Source organism: Amblyomma mixtum, chromosome 8 (genome assembly GCF_055824585.1).
Source record: "Amblyomma mixtum isolate Tamu chromosome 8, ASM5582458v1, whole genome shotgun sequence".
NCBI lineage: Eukaryota > Metazoa > Arthropoda > Arachnida > Ixodida > Ixodidae > Amblyomma > Amblyomma mixtum.
In genome coordinates, this window is record NC_143019.1 from 129,236,466 (window position 1) to 129,252,941 (window position 16,476).

Here is a 16,476-nt window from a genome sequence, read left to right on the forward strand (position 1 = left end):
CGGCGACGAACGCAGCCGGCTGCGACGCGTCTATGGCCCCGAAGCTCTTGGCGTCCCTTGTAGCGTGGAGTTGGCTTGGTGTGGACGCTGCGCCGACGACGAACGCTGCCGGCTGCGCCGCGGCCGTCGATCCGGTGCTCCCAGCGTCGCTCAAGGCGTGCAGTGCGGCAGGAATGTGCTCGGTTGCGTGGGCGGCGTTGAACGTACCCGTTTGAGAGACGGCTGTCGACGTGGTTGGAACAGGCCCCGCGGTGGCGGCATCGGTGGGTCTGGGCTGCAGGGGCTTGGTCAGACGCTGCATTGCGGCGGTGGAGGCGCGGCGCGTTAGATTTAGCGAGGCGCCGCGCCGCTTCACAGTTTTGGAGACGCTTGGAGGGCCAGTTCGGCAGCGGGCCGTGATGCCGATGGTTTCCACGTGCTTCGGGAGCCTTCCTGAAGCGATGGAGTGTAAATCCAGGGGCGGGCGAGGCCCTGGACCAGGCCAGGGGCAGGTTAAAGCAGAGCGCGGTAGGCAGCCAGCTAACCAGGGCGGCGCCACCTAGCGGACCCCCAGATGTTTTATTCTCGCTATTGGAACTTCAGCGGATAGAATAAAATTCGAGACAATGAAACTTTAGCGTTCACTTTGCTCGGTGACCGACACGTCTGGCAACGATCTTTGACTCCGGTCAAGCTCTCATCGAGGTTAAGCTGTTCTGATTTCCTCGCGCTGCAAATGGAAGTTGATGAAGGCGAAAATGTGGAATGCAGAGTGCGAAAGTTTCTTGCAGTTTAAGAGGAGACGCAATCGTCAGCGGTGATAGCTACCTGCTCTTCTGCGCTGGCCAGCAAAGCTCATCTGTTCACGCCGCCGTGGATTCGAAACACCGTGGAAGCAATATTCATTGTTTATTTATTTCACACGCAAGAAACCTGATGCGACGTCGCTGTGTCAAGGCAGCAGCTGAAGACCGTAGATTGACTGACAAGATCCACGGTCAGGCCTGATGAGCGCATGATTTCATAGCACTAATATCACGAGGGAAACACGAAGGCCGAACAGAAGAACGCAGGCAAGCGCTGCGCCTCGGCGTCGCGTAGCGCTTGCCTGCGTCCTTCTGTTCGGCCTTTTTTTTACTTCCCGATATTTTTTACGTCCTTCAGGGCAGACACATTCGGCCATCTTCTTCTGTTAGCGCGCGACCGCATGACGGAATTGCTCTCGAGGAGTCCAGAATTGGGCTCTGCCTTGGCGTCAAACTCGCGTCGCATTTCATGTAGACGTTTCCTGACTGTGACATACCTAGCGAAAGGAAACGTTCCTCCAAGTGCTGTTTACAAGGAGATATAGCTTCCCAGAACGATTACAGAAAGCCGCAACGCAGAATTATATGCAGGGTTTGTGATAATGATGATAGTTATTAATGCTCACCTTAGTGACAGTCGGGAGATGTTGCTGTTCCTTACACACTCACTATTAGGAAACCTTAATTCATTACCTTGCGACCAGCACACTTATAACAGCGCCACATGTTATTTTGGGCACCCAACTCCGCTGTTTAATTTCCAGTTCCCTCATGCGATTAGAACCCCCTGTCTGCAGTATTTCTCAAAGGATACGACATTCTAGGCTACGTAAACGCTGTTGTCTCGTTGCACCAAAACATTCTTCTTACTTTTTAAAAAAAAAATATTGCAGACCGATATAAGAATCACCACCATGAAAAAGAATTGCCCCTGTTTCAGCTACGACGGAACTGCCATCACCGCAAGAAACTGAAGACTGCTTCTGACCGTGACATTAGAGTTTAATTTCAGAATCAGATGTTTTTCACACGATTTCGAACGAGGGCTTAATTTATATAGCCACAGCCTATGAAATATCTGAGAAACAGCAACTTATAATAACCAAGATCTACTACACATAGTTTTTCAATCAGGAATTCCGATCTTTCATAAACGCGTATGTTCGAGACCCAGTGCTGAGACACTATTTCCAAGAAAGCACGTTTTTCCGATTGCTACCACCGCTAAAGCATTCTTATGCGGAAACCGGCCATCCGCTATACTGGTTACAATTGTTTCAGTATTGTTTACCACTGCACTCTTTTGTCTGCCAATTTCAAAGCGTCTCTTTCGGGGCTCCAGTGCGCCGTCGATGCGTAACACATTCCTTAATGTTAGTGGGCACACACCTATGTGTTACCGGCTTTCTATTCAGCTTCTGCGCATATACTCAATTTCTCTGCAGAAACGAACGAAAAAAAAAATACCTATGACGAGAATTAGCGAAGGTCTATAAGCCTATAGCACCAATCTTGCACCCTGCCAGACCTATGAAGACAATTATCGAAGGTCTGTTGGCTTATAGCTCCATTCTAGCAAGAAGCCAGACTGTTGTTATGGTTTCGGGTACACCTCCAAAAGTCCGGGAAGTTTTCTAATGTATGAAAGCGGATACATAAAAAATTCACTTTTGTTTCACAATTAATGTCCACTCGCATTCGTGGCAATGTTTGAATAGGTTGCCGGCAACGAGAGCTGCAAGGGCTTTTTGTTAGGCGATTTAACCGGCTTGTTAATTTAGCTGTTGAACACCTGAAAAGATGATAGACGTGAGAGAAACCTACTTATTTTTGTGCGTCGTATACCTTATTCATTAGATGACTGAAATCATTCGCAAAATTTCGCAACAAAATTAAGCTTTCGAGCCCCGGGAGTTTGGGCGTTCACATGCTCATGACATAGTAATTTCAAGTATATTCTTACTCCAAATGGGCTAGGAAACGGAAGGTTTGTAAATAAATTTTTAAGAGGCGCGGTCCGAAACACGTACGTGTTTTCCAGTGGCATAAGAAGCGAAGCGTCATACTTCGTCATCATAGATTGTGATGCCTGAAAAATAGTTGGAGGTAAAGAACTAATTTAACTTTTTGATACCATAATCAGCGATGCTTGCAAACTAAGCAACGTTATCTCATTAGCAGGCAAGTCTCGAAGAAAAAGCCGGAGCGGCGGCTCAGTGGATATAGAGCCCGGCTGCTGACTCGAAAGACGCTGGTTCGATCCCGGCCGCGGAAGTCGAATTTCGATGGAGGCAAAATTCAGAAAACCCGTGTATTACCCTATGTCAGTGCACGTTAAAGAACCGCATGTGTTCGATATTTCCGAAGCCCTTCACTAACGCCGCTTTGGGGCGTTAAACTCCCATATACCTAAACTTAAAACCTAAGATTGAAGAAAACCCAAAGCAAAGACAGCACACATACATGAGTATAAGCTCCAGAAAAGCGAAAAAATAGACATTCAACCTCTGGCCGGATTGCTGGCCGACTCACACGCATTCTTGACTTAGGCCCATACCTTGGCCATGGACGAGCGCTGCAGTGTAAAATTATTTACCCTTACTCGCTGCATCGTTCGTCTGTAGAGCTGAAAGTTCTAAATGTTCATAACGTGTGACAAAAGATTACCACTTGAGCCCTGGCTTCTGGTGGAGACACCGCTCCCGCGTAGAAAAAAATTACGAGGAACTTTAGCGGCTAAAGTGCTTAAAGGCGAAAGCCTGAGTGCTGCATTCTGCTACACGGTTGTTCACTTCACATTTTGTTGGTGCATTAATCAACTGCCAATTAATGACGCTTAAGCTTCGCCTTTAGGAGTGGAACGCGACAGCGTGTTGTAGCGCTGCCACGGAGTCCATTGAACGTCACCACCCGTTCGGCGCGATGCCTTGCCCTTTGAACGCAACGCTTTTTAAGGAAAGTAAATGGCGCAGTAATTCTCTGTCGTCTCGGTGGACACCTGAGCCGCACTGTACAGGAAGGGAGGAAGTGGAGTGAAAGAAGAAAGAGGGGCCGTAATGAAGAAAATGAAAATTGTATTTGAGGAAAGGAAATTACGCATTAACTGTCTCGCATATATCAGTAGCACTAGTCGAAAATTGTATTTGAGGAAAGAAAGTTGCGCAGTAACTGTCTCACATATTTCGGTGGACACCCGTCAAAATTCGCGCGAAACGCGGACAAATACCCTTTGCTCGTCAGTAAATTGTTTTTTGAGGAAAGGAAATGTATCTGTCTCGCATATCTCGGTGCACACCTGAACCTCGCCGTAACGGGAAGGGAGGAAGATGGGAGTGAACGAAGACACCGTATTCACTAGACGCACCTTTGTTCATTCGAAACCATCGAGTAGAAAAGTTAAAGCAGGTCACAGCATATCGTCCTATCGCCCTCACAAACGTGGATTATAAAGTTTTCATGAAGATTTTAGCCTGTAGACTACAGTCAGTAATTCAGGATATAGTCGGTCCCCACCAGACGTGTGGGATCAAGGGACGCTCTATTGTTTCCAATATTCATAAAGCGAGGTGTGTGCTGGAATGTTGTGATTACACAAATAGCTGTGTAGCCATCCTTCAGCTAGATCTTGAGAAGGCATTCGATTCTGTTTCGCACGATATCCTGTTCTGCATACTCGACCATGTGAATTTAGGGTCCATTATTTGTGAGGGAGTGGCCTTGGCGTACCGGAGCTGCACGACAAGATTAATTGTAAATAAGAGTTTGGGGGCCCCAATTAGCCTGCAGCGTTCGGTGCGCCAGGGTTGTCCCCTCAGCCCTCTTCTATTCTGCATTTACATTGAAGCGTTGTGTTTGAATATCATGGAAAGTGAAAAAATTCGAGGATTCCAGCTACAGGCAGCAGAAGTTAAGCTGCTGGCTTATGCGGATGATGTCGCGGTGTTCACAGTGAACCGGGAAGGTATAACCGAGGCCGTGGCATGCGTAAAAGAATTCACCAAGATAACCGGTAGTAAAGTGAATTGGTCAAAGTCCCTGGGGCTTTGGCACGGAGAATGGCCAACGAAGCCCGGCAATTTTGCAAACGTGTCCTGGGTGACGACCCCAGTAAAGTACTTAGGCGTTCCACTGGACGGTTATCGCGATAGCGATTCGTACTGGAAAGCACAGACGCAAGCCACGCGTGAAAAGGTGGAAAGGTGGAAAGGGCGACACCTTTCAATTTTCGCAAGGGCCACAGTGTGCAATCTGTTTTTTATGTCTAGGCTGTGGTACGTGATGCAAGTGTTGCATTGTGCAAGGATGAACGTACAGAAACTGCACCGGATCTTTGCCGTTTTTGTGTGGGCGGCGGACTGGGAACGCTGTAGCCGGACCAATTTGTTTAGGCGGGTGAAGGATGGCGGCCTGAGTCTGGGACACTTATTTCTGCGGCAGATTGTAAGCAGATTTTGTTTTGTGCGCGATGTAAGCGATCCGTTTTTGCGCACTGTGTGCCAATTAAGGCTCGGAAATGCACTGCCGGACTTTGTTGTCACAACCGAAAGGTTCTCGGGACGTATTTTTGGTTACTTTAGAGAGGTTGTCGCGAGTGTTCGATTCCTGTCTGTTCGATTTTCGTATGAATATTTATCTTCTGTTAGCAGGAAGAAGTTGTATAAAGATTTGTGCGATGTAGTTCTTCCACAACCTATGTACAGGGCCTTATACAATGGAGGCCAGGGACGCGACGTACTTAAGCGTGTGAAGGCGATGCAGGTGCCGCCAAGTGCAAAAACTTTTTTCTTTAAATTACATACCGGAACACTACCAGTAAAGGAATTCTTGGAAAGGAAGCAGTTATTTCTACCTTGGGGATCACATTGTTTAATTTGTAAACAACCAGAAACAATAGACCACGTTTTTTTGCACTGTTGGGAGGGGGTATACTTTTGGGACATCTTGCAACGGACTTTAAAAAAGGAATTTCCGCTCGACGCTCATGGTATTCGGTACTTGCCTGTAGAGAGTGAGGATGGGACACCATTCGACCTCATTATGCTAATGGGCCTCCATTGTATTTGGCGCTCCAGAATGGCAGGATATCATTGCGATCCTGATGCACGGCCAGCACGGATCTATTTTCGGGAGTGCATGCATAAGTATATGGAAGTTCAGAAACTTGCTCCTGAAGCTCCCGAGTGGCTCGAAAGAGTCGAGCCTTTGGTGACGCTTAAGGAGTTTTAATATGATGAAGCCACGCACCCCCGGGCGGATAGTGTTGTTAATTATTGCTCATTGCGCTCTGTAAGTGTATTTGTGTACTGTGGTTCTTGCCGAAGTCAGGCAATAAATAAAAAAAAAAGCTGGCATAGCCGAGTGGTAGTGTGCTCGACTCGCACTCCGGAGACCGGAGTTCGATTCCCAAGCTCGGCCAATTTCTTACTCTGTTTCATTTATTTATCTGGCCTGACTAGAAAGGTTAATTGGACTAATTGGTTAAGTAAGCAATTAACTAAACTCAAACTTACTTGGAGCATCACTATACGATCCCTTTATTGGTTGCATGGTTAGTAGCCGAAGTACAATTGGCCCCGTTTGAAATTCGCGCACTGTGACGTAACGACCGTTTCGACCAACTGAAAAGCGTGACATTTCTTGTCGACAGCTCCTGCTTACAACGATGAGGCATTAAAGGCTTCCGCCTTAATACCAAACGGGAGCACCTTGTTCGTCTTAAGTTACGTGATGGTGGTGGTGAAAAACTTTAATCAAAGAGAGCTTGAGGGTTAAAAAAAAAATAACCCTGCTGCATGGTCGGTATCCTTAGTCCGGGACACCGCATGACGAGGCCCCGTCTCGCGCCCGCTTGACCAGAGCCCTTTGGGACTCCAGTGTGGAGCAGTTGAGGAGGGCAGTCTCCCATGCCTCTCGGGTGGGGGTGGGGGAGGGGGGAAGTTGAGGATTCTGAGTACATGCCCACACCATGTGAAAGATATCGCAGATCTCTCCACAGTGCGGGCAGCGCCCATCTGTGTTCGGATCGAAGTGTTTTGCTATTGCAGGACAGAGAAGGGTTCTTGTCTGCAGGCGCCGCAGAGTTCGCTCCTCCGCCTTACTCAGCCCCTTGGCAGGTGCCGGGTAGAGACGGTGGCTGTCGCAATAATAAATTAGGATTTCGCGGAACCGCAGAAGCGGTTTATGAGCTTCTGAGCCATGAGAGCTAGGATGAGGAGCCCGGTGTGTGAGCGCTCGGGCGGCCGCATCAGCGGCCTCATTGCCTCGTAGACCCTGGTGGCCAGGAGCCCAGATCACTTTTGTGCGAGTTGGATCGGCGAGAGCGCGTCTTAGAATTTGCGAGGCCAGAGGTGATATTTCGCCTGCAAGATAATGTTCACAGGCCCGGCGAGAGTCCGTGATAACCGTTTTCGATTTTGGATCGGCGGCAGCGAGAGCTATTGCGACTTCCTCCGCTCGTGTTGAATTTGGGGCCCGAAAAGATAGCCCATCGACATTCATTCCCCGGTGGACTACGGCAGCCGTGAAGAATCCCGCGGGCGACGGCCCTGTGATGTCCACGTAATAGACGCCCTCTTTATAGCCATATTGCCTCTCAAGCGTGCGAACCCGCGCTTGTCGTCTGCCTTCATGTGAAGCCATGTCCATGTTACGCGGGAGCGGAGCGACCAAGAGCATGTGGCGCCACAGCACCGGGATGTTCTCCGTCCCCTCTGGTATGCATGTGTGTTGGATGTGTAAGCGGTTTAGCAGGCGGCGCCCAGGCACCGTCTGCGATAGCCGCGTATATTGGTTCACGAGGTGGGCCTCCCGCAACTCCTGATAGGAGTTTACCACTCCCAACGCCTTCAGTTTGGCGTTGGAGGTAGCCACCGGAAGGTCCAGTGCTCGCTTTGTTGCCTTCCTGATGATGGCGTCAATGCGCTCGTCTTGTTGTTTGGTGGTGCGTAGGTACGGCACGGCGTAGAGGATCCGGCTGGTCACGAAGGCATAGGCGAGCCATAGCGCGTCCCTGCCCCGCAGACCACCCCGCTTGTTGGAAACACGGCGGATCATGCGCCCTACCTGTTCACCTATGCTCTTGAGTTTCGCTATAGTAGAGTCCGGCCTAAGTTTGTTATTGATGAACAGACCCAGGATCCGGAGCTCCGCCACTTCTCTGATGGGACCGCCCGACAGAGATATGTGTAGAGACGTATTGTCCTTGTGGTTTGTCCTGACGTGTAGAAGCTCTGATTTGGCGGGAGCACATTGGAGACCACAGTCGGCAGCATATGCTTCGACTATGGAGGCGGCCTGCTGAAGGCGGTCCTCTATCTCCCCAAGGCTCCCCTCGGTGGTCCAGATTGTAATGTCGTCTGCGTAGAGTGCGTGTTTTATGCCATCCACCTGAGCCAGTCGGCCGGGCAGGTGCATCATGGCGATGTTGAAAAGGAGCGGTGATAACACCGCCCCCTGTGGTGTACCTCGTGTACCCATAGAGTACGGGCCGTACTCCTCGTCCTCGATCCGGAGGAGTGCCTGACGCGCAGAGAGGAAGTCTCTGACATAGGCGAAGACCTTCGCCCCGCAGTTAGTGGTGTTCAAGTTAGAGAGTATGGTACCATGTTTAACATTGTCAAATGCCCCCTTAAGATCGAGGGCGAGAATGGCCTTGTCGTTTTGTTGCATGGCTGTGGGTCGTATTATGTCCCTGTGTAGTTGGAGTAGGACATCCTGTGCAGACATGTGCGGGCGGAACCCGAACGTAGTGTCTGCAAAGAGGCCCTTACCCTCCATGTATGGAGAGAGGCGATCCCGAACCATCGTCTCCATGAGCTTTCCCACACACGAGGTTAATGAGATGGGTCTCAAGTTGTCCGTAGTCACGGCTTTACCTGCTTTGGGGATGAACGTTACAAGGGATGTTTTCCATTCGAGTGGGAGCGGACACCCATCCCAGATCTGATTTATGTATTGTAGCAAATGGAGATATGCACAGTCGGAGAGGTTCGCCAACAGTTTCACTGTTATGCGATCCCGACCCGGTGCCCCACCTCGGCGCATTTTAGCCAGGGCCGCCTTAAGGTCATGCAACTCAAAAGGAGCGTCTAAATCCTGATTTGGCTTGCCGGAGTACGTGTACTCGGGCCCAACCGGGTCGTTTGTGCGGCAGAGATACCTGTCGCACAAAGTGTCCGCAAGTTGCGCCGTCGTACCTTGGTACCCGTGCAGAGCCCGCCGGAGCTGTTTTTGCGTCTCCCCTTTCGTTTGAGAAGGGTCGATGAGGCTGCGCAAGAGACGCCAAGTCCCCTTCGAGCTCATCTGACGCGCTGCCGAGTTGCAGCGTTCTATCCAATTGGTGTCTGTGAGCTGGGCGGCATATGCCGCAGCCTGCTCCGTAAGTTGTGCAATACGAGCTCTAAGCTTGCGATTCGTCTTGTGTTTCTTCCATCGTTTTGTTAAGCTCCGGCGCGCCTCCCACAGATGCAGGAGGTGATTGTCCACTGCGGGGATCTCGTCGGTGGTGTGAAGTGTTTGCGTGTGTTGTTTCTGTATGTTGGTGACCTGTGTTGCCCACTCCGCATAGCCGTCGGAGAATAGTACCGGAGGGACGTCCTGAATTAGAAATTGGTGCCAATTGGTTATTTTCGCCTGGCCCCATTTTTTACGGGCTGCCTTCGCCAAAAGCGTGATGCGGAGAAGGCAGTGGTCGCTGCCCAGGGTATCCCCCAGGTTCTCCCATGTGGCGTTTGTAGTGTTCCTAACCAGAGATAAGTCAGGACACGTGTCACGGGTGACCGAGTTGCCCACACGTGTGGGGCAAGACGGATCCGTGAGCAACGTAAGACGAAGGGTGGATATGAGCTCCGCCAGCTTGCGTCCCCTGGATTTCTCGAAGTGATAGCCCCAATGTAGACTGGGTGCGTTGAAATCCCCAATGATCACCAGGGGTTCATTGTCAGCCGACTTGAGAGCACGATAGAAAATTTCGCTGAAAGTAACACGCGGCTTATGCGGGGGGCAATACACATTAAGCACATGTATTGACGGGTCGCGGCGCCTGAGAGGCAGAACCCTCACCATGGTGTATTCTTGCTCAGTCTCCAGATCAAGATCGACCTGAATCGCGGTGTATGTTTTATGCACCAGGATGCAGGTCGAGGGGCCCCCCTGAAACGAGCTATACCCAGAGAATTTAGCATCATTGCCGGGCTCTTGCAAAGCAAGAAGCGCCGGCATGTCACCAAGGGACTGCAGGTAGAGCTGGAGATGTGACCGTTTTTTGCAGGCTCTGAAACCCCTGCAGTTCCATTGAATAATTTCGAATTGGTCTAATTGTTTAGCTTTCTGAGAAGGTTTGCCAGCCATATTGATGTTTTTTTTTTATTTTACAGTGCTGGGTAGCCACTCGGTTCGGGGGCCGGCGCAGCCCCAGGTAGGGGTTGCATCAACGCCGCGGCTATCGGGCCGCGACCGCTTTTTTCCGCTGCCTGTCGAGGAGCTATTTTACGTTTTAGCTGCGGGGAGTCGCAGGAGAGAGAATTTTTTATTTGGGAGCTGACCCAGGGCTGCACCGCCTTAAGGACAGAGTCAGTCACCTGGGCCGCAATGTCGGGAAGCATTGCAGCAAATGCGGACTTGAACATGTCCTGAAAGGACTCGCGGACCGCAATCATAATTTGGTTCGGGAGCGCTGCCACCCGCTCCTCCAACTGCTCCGCTTTACGCTCCAGGGCCTCGAAGCGGCCGGCGTCCGCGGGGGCCGAATCGACCACCGTGTCCGCGGTTTGCCGCGAGACGCTAGTTAGGCAAGATGATACTGAGGATCCGTCATCACTATCCTCGGGCTCAGCGTTCTGCATGGGCTCGGACTGCCCGGCCTGCTTAGCTTCTAATTCTTGAATTTTACGGGCGAGAATTTGATTTTGGCGCCTGAGCTCCTCTACCTGCCGCTGTAGGGCGGATTCGGTGGGGGAGGGAGGGGGGGTGGGCCCAGAGACTAACCCACTCCAACTGCTCACCTGATTTTGGCGCGGTACCAGAGGTGGGAAATCCTCGGCTTTCAGGACCGGTGGCCTCGTCGGGTTCCCGGACTTCACAAATTTTGGCGGCCCGGACTGGGCCTTCTTGGGTTCGGGCTTGGGCCCCGGAGCCTGCTTGGGTCCGGCCGTGGGCGTCTGGGCCTTTTTGGGTCCCGGCGTCTGCTTCTGCTTTGGGGTGGGTGGGCGTCCCGGCTTGACGACCTTGCGGTGCTTGCCCGCGCAGCCAGGCGCCCCGGTGGGATGGCTGCCTCCGCAGATGAGGCAGCACGGGGAGCACTGCACTGATGTTCAGCTGGGCCACCGTCAGGAGCAGCAACAACCTGAGCCCCGCAGCGTTCACAGCGTCCAGGCTGCGGCCGCGGGCAGGCGTCGGCCCGATGCCCCACCGTGCCACAGCGAGGGCAGGCAGGGATCGTTTTCTTATAGAAGCGGACGGGGAGACGCTCGCAACTATAAAGCACGGTCCGCGGCACCCTTGTCCCCACAAAGGTGACCACAGCAACCTGCGTTTTGCCCAGTTTGCGCACGGATAGTACATTGGGGTCCTCACTGAGTTTTTTCTTGACAGTCTCAGATGTCTCGTCCGGGGAGACGGTGATGACGCCCTTGCAGAATTCGCCGGATTGCTTAGGGTGGCCCCGGAATAGCAGCGTGCGGCCTCCGACCGGCAGCATGACGTCCCGGAGCAGCTTCTCCGCAGCTTCCACTGATTTCAGTGTGCACACGAGCACATTTTGCTCCCACACGGGCCACACTGCAAGCCCCACACTTGCGGCGTCGCCGAGGATGCTGCGAACGGCAGCGCCGGCTTGTCCAGGTCCTAAGGTGGCCTTCAGGTCGATGGTTTCTCGTGGCTTAAGCACCACAATGATTTCGTCTTTCCCGATGCGGGGCGTGTGCTGCGGCCGCCACCGGGGCTGTTTTGCTTGTTGCACAGCTGCATGTTCCGCGTTCTCGCCATGCACATGTGCAGAGCGTCCCGCCACCCGTTGCTGGCCGGCGTCCGTGTTGGCGTCCCTGGAGGCCTTAGTCTTCCTGCGTCCGCGCCATACGCGGACCATGTCTTGGAGGTATTCCTCCTCGCTGGGAAGAGGCTTTTCATGTTGAACGGTTTCAATGTTAACGATCCCTATGGAGGTGGGATCGTATCCGGTGACTCGGCCTTGGACCGCCATTGCCCAGGAATCCCAGAGGAAACCCCGAACGCTGCCGGCGCAGGCCTTGCCACCGTCAGGCTTAGCGCCGCAGAGATGGGGCGAGGTCTTCAAAGCACTGAAAATGGAACAAAATTCAGCGCACCTTGGCAAATGTGGTGTCCACGGATGCCGCTTAGGTTGCCGGAGGCGATGGTGCCAAGCTTTCTACGGGAAAGAGTTGAGGACCGCAAATAACAGCGATCATTGGTAGAGCAGACGTGGCGTGCGACCGCTCGCGCTGCCTGCCTGCGGCACTCCCCCTAAGTTACGTGAGGAAACGTTGAAGGAGAGCTCTAGTCGCTGTCCCTAAAGAGCTAACACTGACTAGCTATCATACACACATTTCAGCTGTTTTGCTTAAGCACAAGATTCATGGAACATGAGTAGGAATTTGGTTCTGCCTTTGGGATTACGGTCAATGGATAAATTTCCGGTGCAGTTGATAGAACAGGTCTTTGTCGGGACCCTTAAACAAATTTTGATGGGTCCCTGAAGTTGTGTGTTTGTGTTTCATGTTTTATGCTAAATAAATACTTTCTTCCTTTCGTTCTTCCTTTCGTTCTTCCTTTCTTTCTTTCTGTCTTTCTTTCTTTCTTGCTTTCTTTCTTTCTTTCCTCCTTTCTTTCTTTCTTTCTTTCTTTCTTCCTTTCGTTCTTTCTTTATTTCCTTCTTTCTCTCTTTCTCTCTTCCTCTCTTTCTTTCTTTCTTTCTTTCCTTCTTTCTTTCTCTCTTTCTTTCTTTCTTTACATAAGCATTTATCCACACATTTATTGCTTGTGCTTGGTAATACTCTGTCGTGTAAATTGCTAGCTAATGATCCGTCGTCCAATACGTTCGTCCACATTCCAGCTGCCTTTCCTCCTAGACAGTGTAACACCGAATTTGGTGGTAGCATTTTAATAGTGGCATGACTATAGCTCTTATTCCAGCTGTGATTCTCAAGAAACTGAACAGAGCATCGTTTCCAAACTGCGGGGACCTGAGCTTAAATATGAACAGGAAGAGTTAAAAAGATTTCGAAATTCCGAATCAAATGCTTTTAAACACAAAAAAACTGTGCCATACCGTAGCCAGTTGCGAGATTCGAACGACCTCAGGAGCAAGCAAATACCTTCGTTTCCTCATGCCCAACACCTCTCAGCTATGCCGACATCCTCTAGAGATACCTGCTTTAAATCGTCGTCTTCTTTATTTCTTCATCCGTTAGTTAAGTCAGCACTAATAGTGTTTAGAACTTGTTAGGGCACTAAAAAATTTCCGACGATTACGTTACTTCCTAATGCGAAATTTCAGCGCAGCACATCAGCTGTTTCAGCTTTTCGATAGATTGAGGCAGAGAATTCGTGCAAGACATATATGTACTATTGCAGACAACTTGCTATTTTTCACACATATTCCTTCCTCAAGAAACACTCCACTAACAGTTCTTGATTGTCATGCAGGAAGCTTTGGGGTCGGAGAAATAGATAAATATATGCTCGACTTCCTGCACCAAAGCCTGGTTCTCAAAGAGGCGTATGCAAGTATTTCGCGAGGTTGTCACAGCCGTGGGCGGCGTTACGAGCGAGAGGAAAGGGATGATCTTCCACATGAGTGGTAAGGAATTTCTGTTTGTTTGTCTTTATATCTACATTAAAGTACCCACCCACCCTGCCACCCTGGCAGGTGGCAGTTAATGGTTAATCGCGAGAGTTCGCTCGCCGTTGTCAGCGCTAACGCATGCGGCTAGCCCACATCTCTTTCTCTCATCACCTCACGCATCTATTAGTGCCATTCAGGCGTCCACTGTCCCAGGGAGCCACTTATGCGCATTTTCTTTCCTTAAAATGATCGGAGTGTAAAACGCTGTCTACGCCAACGCCAATCAATACAACGAACGCCGACGGCCTTAGGCTTCAGCGCCGCGTCTCTAGCACAGCGTTGTCAATGCCAAAGCATGCAGCACACATCTGTGCCTACCGCCACGTAGCTGAAAACACGATTGAGGTCTCCACTGTTCCACGAGGCAGATGTCCACCGAGGTGTGCGAGACAGATAGTGCGACATTTTTTTTCCTCAAAAACCACTTTACCCATTGTTTCCTCTGCTTTCTAAGCTCCCGCTTCATTGGTTTCGCAGCTAAAGCATGACTAAGGTGTCCACTGCCGGTTACAACAGACAACGGCGACGTCGACGCTGCAAAACGCAGAAACGGGAACCAATGAGCTGCGCTCTAAAAAAAAGAGAATTTGCGGTCTAGTCTGAGATAGGCTTACGCTTCCTCACTTAAGGAATCAATGCGTACATACTGTTTTTTTTTTTGGGGGGGGGGGGGGGTGAAGGTGGGGTGTCGTCTTCAGTGGACATGAAGCGTTGTCAGTAAACAAACCTTTATGTACCCGTTTTGTAGCGCCTATCTTTATCCTAACCGCTGAACCACCTACAACAGAACCAGAGTACCCTGGCTCGAACCCGACTGCAGCGGCTGTATTTGGATGGAGGCGAAACACAAAAGGCGCTCGTGTGCTATGTGATGGCATTGCCTGCTAAAGATCTTCAGCTGTCCGAAATTATTCGAGCGCCCTTCATTGCAGCACGTCTTTCTCTCTGTTTCTTCTTTCACTCCCCCTTCCTCCCTTCTCTGACGGGGCGGTTGAGGTGTATAACCAGAAGTAAAAGAGCGCGTCATTTCCCTTATTAAAAAAAATCGAAATTCGGATTTGATGGAGCAGTAAAGGGCTCCGGAACAATTTCGATCAGCTGGGGGTCTTCAACGTGCACTCGCATTTGCCAAAACAGAGGAAAGCAAAATTCCATGAACTTTTCCATGGCGCACGCAACCTAGCAAAAAACAACACGCTAATCATACTAGGAGACTTCAATGCCATGGACAAAAGCTGGGGATACCAAACAGCTAACCCAAAAGGCAAAGCACTAGCAGCGGCAGCAGAAAACACTGACTGCACCCTCCTCACAGACTCAGACACTCCAACCAGAATCGGAAACAGCGTCAGTACCGACACCTGCCCCGACCTCACATTCATACGGGGAGCGGAACAGGCAGTGTGGGAGAACCTGTTAGAAAATCTGGGCAGTGACCACTATATACTTAAAACACAAGTAACCTCAGACAGGCTAAAGCGCCAGCTGGGATCGGCAAAAATTACGGATTGGAGCGCTTTTCGCGAGGCATGCGACGGGAATCTCGCCGCGAAAGGGATCCAATCGATAGAAGAGTGGGGAAACATGCTGAAAGAAAAACAGCGCAAGTACACTAAAGAAATCGCGCGAACGACGCAGACACCCGAGGTGGACGCCAGGCTGCTCAAGCTATGGGAAGCTAGACGCGGGCTCACCAAGAGGTGGAAGAAACAAAAGTACAACAGAAAACTAAAACTTAAGATCGCAGAAGTCACAGCGAAAGCAGAAGAGTACGCGGCGCAATTGGCAAGGCAAAACTGGCAACAATTCAGTGACTCCCTCAACGGAACTTTGAGCACATCGAGGACGTGGCATATACTCAAGGCTCTCATAGATCCAACAAAAACCAAGGCAGAAAACAACAAAGCCATCTACCGGTTAATCCACCAGTTCAAGGGACCAGATTCAGCACTCCTGGAAAAAGTACGCGTTAAGTGCTTCGGGGACACACACCCAGCAGCTTACGCAGAGCGCTATCGAGGAAGTGAAAACGACACCTTGGACAGACCCATCACGCGAGAAGAGGTCTACGCAGCGATTCGAAACACAGCCAGAAATACGGCCGCGGGTGCAGATAAGATCAATAACGCACTCATCCGCAACCTCAGTGATGAGCTAGTCGCTGAATTAACGGACTTTCTCAACAAACACTGGGAAGCGGAGACCGTCCCCGAGGAGTGGAAACATGCGGAGGTTGTCATGATTCCTAAACCAGGCAAGAAACTACAAATTGAGAACCTCAGACCGATCTCGCTCACATCGTGCCTAGGAAAACTGTACGAACGAGTGGTGACGCTGAGATTACAACAGTACATGGAGGACAACGAACTGTATCCCCACAGCATGTTCGGTTTCAGAGCAAAACTATCGACTCAAGATGTACTACTTCAAATCAAAGAAGAAGTACTTGGGAACGTCCCCAAGAGCGGAGAAAACATAATACTGGCATTGGACATCAAGGGGGCTTTTGACAATGTCAGTCACGAGGCTATCCTTACGGGCATGAACGACCTGAACTGCGGAAGGAGAATCTACGGCTACGTCAAAGCCTTCCTCTCAAATAGAACGGCAACGATTGGCCTGGGGGAGCTCAGATCAGACAAATTTCTTACTCCAAATAAAGGAACACCTCAAGGATCGGTCATCTCCCCTACGCTCTTCAACATAGCCATGATTGGCTTGGCAAAACAGTTAAAAGCAATCGACGGCATACACCATGCCATGTATGCCGACGACATCACCATCTGGGTCAACACAGGCTCGCTCGGAGAGAAAGAAGAGAAATTACAAAAG